We start from the raw sequence: 6,510 nt of genomic DNA on the forward strand, positions 1-6,510 counted from the left end.
TGCTTCCTCAGCAATGCCTCTTTTTTCCTGGCCCAGGTATTGGTTTCTATTATCAACTATAAATCAAGTTTGATTTAGGACTCTGTTCTGCTTATATAAGGGTTTTTCTTGTTCGTGAATTCCTTAAGATGATTTTACACACACACACACACACACACACACACGTATATATAAAGGTCAGATTTCAGAAAGCGTATTGCTGGGAGTTTACAGCCATTATTCTGGTTTTTGCTTTCAGTGTCTCTATGAGTATACAAAACATTTTTTTTTTTCCTCCTCAATTCAAAGACATCCATCCATTGAACTGCTTTTCACTGGAACCACAGAAATGTCAGCAAATGTACTAAGACCCGGTCTTAGCAGAGAATGAGCTGTCCAATAATAAGCCTAATCGTGTTCATAGCGGGAGCTTCCCCATCCGTCCCCGGGGCTTGCGTGTGCTCTAAATCGGGAGCTCGTCAGAAGGTAGCCTGTGGAGACGGAATGGTCTGATTGGCCTGAGACTCGCGGCATGCGTCAGGTAGAGAAAGGGAGGGCGTGGACCCCACCAACCTCTTCTGCATTCTGGTGCCTTGTTACCGAGGAGATCTGGCCTAGAAACCACCCCCTTAAGCAGACCCCTTAAGAGAGACAGGAGTCACCCTCAGAAGAAAGATTCTCCTTAGATAAAGAACTACATACCCAATCTTGCCTTAAGAGGTTACCCTGATGCCTCCAACCTCCTAGAAATAGTCATTGTGCTTGATTTTTTTAAAAAAGAACACGACTTATTCTGTTTCTAACGGATATGTTCCAAAGAGGGGTGGAGGGGTCTTTTCCCCACAGTGTGAACAGCAAGATACGAGTCTCAGCTCTCTCTGGCCTCAGACTGTGCTACATATGCAGTGGGGGGGGGAGGTAGGGGGTGAGCGGAAACCCCACATCAATGGGAATATCTAAAGGTAACATCACCAAAAGGTGTACAAACCAAACATGTACTTTTTTTTTTTTTAAATAAGGTGACACTTGGGCCCTGGATCAGAGGTAGAGCATCAGCCCAGCGTGTGGAAGTCCTGGGTTCAATTCCCGGCCAGGGCACACAGGAGAAGCGCCCATCTGCTTCTCCACCCCTCCCCCTCTCCTTCCTCTCTGTCTCTCTCTTCCCCTCCCGCAGACAAGGCTCCATTGGAGTAAAGTTGATCCGGGTGCTGAGGATGGCTCCATGGCCTCTGCCTCAGGTGCTAGAATGGCTCTGGATGCAACAGAGCGACGCCCCAGATGGGCAGAGCATCGCCCCCTGGTGGGCATGCCGGGTGGATCCCGGTCGGGCGCATGCGGGAGTCTGTCTGACTGCCTACCCGTTTCCAACTTCAGAAAAATACAAAAGATAAATAATAAGGTGACTCTAGGGAACATAACCATACAGGTTTCAAGTTCCCAGATCCATAAGACATTTCTTTACACCGCACTGTGCGTGCTCACCACTGCCCACCCCAAGTCTTCATCCATCTCCATTTACTGCCCCCACGTCCTCCTCCATCCCTCCTCCCCTGCCCTCCCAGCAAGCCCCTCGTAGAGAGCCAAGCACCCCGCGACCTTATTCATCTGTGGAATCCAATCAACAAAATGAACCCACAGGCAAAAGAGAACCACACGCCTACCGTTCGCCGAAAACGGGGCCATCGTGGGTCTGCACGCCGGCTTTGCTCCGTGAATTCTGGAAGGAGAGAAAGGGTTAGCAATGCCGTGGAGGAGAAGGGGTGGGTCGTGGTCGGTGACCCGCGCAAGAATAGGTGATTGAAGGAACTGTTTACATGTGTGAGGCACGGACGGGCGCGTCTAACTCGGTCATCAGAGCAGGTGGTGAAAGCGAGCCTTGGAGGTGACCAGCGGAGCGAGGCTGGCTGCATTTCGTGCTGGTCAGCTCCCCACAGAGACCCAGAGAGAGAATCCACACAGGGTTGGTTCCTGCTCTTAACCTGCTGGGAAATGTGGTCGTGTGGTGAAATGAACAAAGATGATGACGATGGTGAGGACAATGATAAACCCTTAACATTCGGTTGCATAATACATACAAGTACCGTTCTAAGGACTTGGCCATCGTCACCCCCATTCAATGTCCATAATCACCTGATAAGCTGGGTACCGTTATGATCTTCATTTGAAGTCACCGAGGCTCAAGAGCTCACCCAAAGTCACATAGCCAGTACTGGTTGGGGCCAGCCAGCAAAGAAATCCCAAATGAAACCCTATATGTATACACAGCATATAGCAATACTCTGCGTCCACATACGCGGCAAATACGCTGTGGAATACCTGTACGCTCCACTGCTTCCCAGAAACAGAACAGTATTCCACACACTAGCTCTCCAGGTAGACACTCAACCCAGTTTGTTTGAGGTGCGACCCAAACAAATGACTTTTTTTTTTTAAGGAACCAACTTCCTCCGCACCCCTGGTTCCACCCTTCTCAGGAGCAGCCTGATTTTAACCCGGACTCCCCCATCTGCAGGTCCCCCCATCAAACACCTTTCTGCAGAATTATTATTATTATGCAAAGACTCCCAGTCCCTGGGTTATCAAGTGTCCTTTTCCTGACAGACGTTCTTGTGGAATTTAAACAACGGCGATGACGGTGATGGAGTCCGGCATGCCGCCTCATGTCAGTTGACACGACCCCGGGAAGGACCAAGCGTGTGTCCAGGTCAAAGCGTTTCTCCCCTGGTCCACGTCTCAGGTGACATGTTCCGTCTGTTTCACATCAAGGGACAGGGCTGGTGCTCTGTGGAGATATCCTGCCCTCCCATCCAGACTGGGAGGAAGGCGGTGGAAGCTATTGTCGCTGTCACCCTCTGGGGTCCACAGGTGTGGCACAAGGCTGTGAGGTGACGCGGCTATCGTCACAGAGTTAGGAAAGGCAGGATGATTGGAGCGTTTACCCATCAGGGCACCCAGAAAACCCCTGCAGAGCTATAATCGTGCCCAAGGAAACAGGGACACGTCCCCAAGGGAGCCAGTGGGCCAGCCAAGATGCAGACACATCTCCTGGGCGGCTGCCCCGGGACTTCCCATCGGAAATCAACAGAGCTTCCAGAAAAGTTGAGGTTTCTTTTGCTTTGCTGCATTTGGTGATTTAAAAAAAAAAAAAAAAAAGTACTTTGACAATTTTCAGTGATGTTTTGGATGTCCCCTCCCTTCTCATTTTGCTAAATCGGCAGCAGATTCGTGTGGTCTTCGTTCCTCGTCCTGTGAACCCATCCCTGTCACCCACTGTTGGGTCCCGGCTTGTTCTCTCGTTCCGGGTGCTTTGCGAAGAGGGTGGAGAGGTGTCGGTGGGGTCGCTGCCGTGGCCTCTTTTCCTGTTCTTTCTGGGACGACCCTCCTTCCCTTGTGTTTCGTACACAGGCAGTCCGTTCTTGTTGGATTAGAAGATTAGGAAAATCAAAGGCAGAACTAAAAACAGGAAGCAATTAGTGTGCTGTGGTGTTTCTGCTGCTCACGTCTGTCCCTTCTCTGCAGATAAATATGTAAATCAATCCATTTTATTTATTTATACATATCTTTAACAGACATTTAAAAAAAAGACACTCCAGCTATCTCCTTCTACAACCTCTTCCTCATCCTTTATTTTAGTACGAACATATTTTCCTGTCAAATAGACGGCCCACAAAAACTAGGGTCTATTTCAAAATAAATATGAAGCTACGAATATCTCCTAGTTTTTTGTGAGCAGTGAAATAGAGATATTTAGAAATACATATATTTCTAAATTATCCCATTAAGTGCCTGTCTTGTAAAAATATATTTAACCATCTTTTCTTTTTCTTCTTTTTTTTTTTTTATTGGTTGGACATTTATGTTTGATCTCATTTTTCTCAGTATCGATCAAGGAAAATGTATCTCCTTCCAGAGTTCCCGTGTTCCAAGCATATTTTATCTTTTTATTTTTTTGTCCACACAAAGGAGCACATACTCCAGTTTTTACCTGGAGGTTGTAAATACAGACCTTAATGTCGCCTTGCTAGCCACGTGAGCCGTGCAGGATGGCCGTGCAGGTCGTGAACGATCGCTGCTGCTAGCCAAGGCGAATAGCTTCCTGTTGGCTTAATTCCGCAACCCTTCCCCTTAATACAGGAGAGAATTTCTTCTTCGAGTCCCGAAATTCAAAGTTCAGTGGTTTTAACAGAGTTCCTGTGAATGTGAATTTTCCACTCGGGAGAGGAACCTGGTTTCAGAAATTCATTTTTTTAATCCTTTGAGAGCTTCTTTCAGTAAAACATGAGCCCCGTTCCCAGGTAAAGCATTCTGCTGCTGCATTCAACACACAGTCATGACGACTCCTGTTGACGCTGTAGTCTCCACCACAGGGACCATTTTTGACATAATTGGATCCTTTGAAAGAAATAGAAAGATACACGGAGAAGTCCATTTCAGCATTCAGTGGGCTAACTGTGATTCATTGCCTACTTTACTATTATTATTTTTATAAAGCGCTGGTTGAATTTTGAACGGCTAATTGAAAGCCACACACACTCTGTTCCTTTTTGGGTGCCATTTAAAAATTATTTTATACCCATACTGGAACAAAGTAGACAATGAATCCATCTCTGCCTCCTCTTTGGGAAATAGAATGTTTCTATTTCTTCTCCTCCTCCCCTATTATTTTTTTCCCCAGCATTTTATTACCAGGTTTGTATTACAAAACGGAAAAAGAATGTACATTGTATTTCGGTTTAAAGTATCTTTCACCCGTAGCTTTGTCCATTATTATTTTCTTTCTGCATCCTGTTTCTTTCTTTTGTTTTTCTTTTCCCCTTCTTTACTGAAATGTAATTTCTGCACATGTTTGCAGAGAGAGTCTGTCAGAGGTAAAATTCTGAGTTTCTAAATGCCTCAAGTCAGCGATTTTCAACCTTTTTCATCTCACAACCCACATAAACTAATTACGAAAATTCTGCAGCCCCGGAAAGTATATTATATTTTTTGCTGATCCGACACAAAACAATAACAATAACAAAAATACAGATGTAATTTTTATTCACTTACTCTGGGCAGCTATTGTGTTGGCTGTTGTCATTTTTTTTTATTTGACACCCTAAGGGGAAAGAGGTCAGCACCCCTGACTAAATAGTCAAGTGTTGCATGTTATAAAAATGTTTGCGACACGTCAGTTGAAAAATCACTGCTCTGCATTATCGCTTTGCTCTTAAATTTGAATTAAGGTAACTGAAAACAGAATTCTAGTTTAAAAGGACCTTCCTTCCAGCATCTTAAAAATATTGCTGTATTATTTGCTTTGGTTCAGTCTTGTTAATATGAAACTATGTTCATCTGAATCTTGCTCTTTTATAGGTTAGCTATGTTTTTGCTCTGGTACTTTCAGAATTTCTTTTCACGTTTTGTTATTTTGTTTTTTTTATATTTAATTGTAGGAAATTGTCAGATATATAAAAATGCTTTCTTGGCATATGGCAATGTACAGAAAAGTTTACAAAATATGCAGTCACCAGTTTAGCACAAAGTGTAATACTTGTATAATTACTTGTGTAACACCAGCCAGGAGAGAAAAATAAGAAAATTACCAACACCCAAGAAGCATCAAGGAAGTCAAGCACCAGCAAATGAAAAATAAAAAGGACTTAACCTCAACTTGATTTAAAAAAATATTTCCAAAAACCCTATAGTAACATCATACTAAATGGGGAAGTATGGAATGTTTGCCCCCTAAGATCAGGAACAAGGCAAAGATGTCTGCTCTTAACACTCTTAGTTAACATAGTACTGGAAAATCTAGCCAGTGCAATATGCCAAGAAAAAAGAAATAAAAGGCATAAAGATTGGAAAGGAAGAGATAAAATGGTCCTGATTTTAGGTGACATAATTTTTTTTCACAAAGAGTCAGAGAGAGGGACAGTTAGGGACAGACAGACAGGAAGGGGAAGAGATAAGAAGCATTACTTCTTTGTTGTGGCTCCTTAGTTATTCATTCATTGCTTTCTCATATGTGTCTTGACTGTGAGGTTACAGCTGAGTCAGTGATCCCTTGCTCAAGCCAGCGACCTTGAACTCCTGCTGGTAAGCCTGCACTCAAGCCGGCGACCTTGGGGTTTCGAACCTGGGTCCTCCGCATCCCAGTCTGATGCTCTATCCACTGCGCCACCACCTGATCAAGCAGACATAATTGTTTACCTAGAGAATCTCAAAGAATCTGCCAAAAAATTTTTTTATTTGTTTTAAAAACATCCTAGAGCTTAGAAGAGTATTCAGCACATCTTAAACACAACATCAATACCCCCAGAATCTAATCTCATTTCTATATACTCAACAGCGAACATGTGGAAACCAAAATTAAAAACACAATACCATTTAGCATTGCTCCAAATTAAATTACGTATTTAGGTATATACTAAACAAAGTGTGTGCAAGATCTGTATGATGGAAATGAGAAAACGTTTGCAAAAGAAGTCACAGAAGGTGTAAATAAACAGACACACAGTAGCGATGGCCTGAAAAAGTCATTGTAGGCCCTGG

Source organism: Saccopteryx bilineata, chromosome 7, assembly GCF_036850765.1.
Source record: "Saccopteryx bilineata isolate mSacBil1 chromosome 7, mSacBil1_pri_phased_curated, whole genome shotgun sequence".
NCBI lineage: Eukaryota > Metazoa > Chordata > Mammalia > Chiroptera > Emballonuridae > Saccopteryx > Saccopteryx bilineata.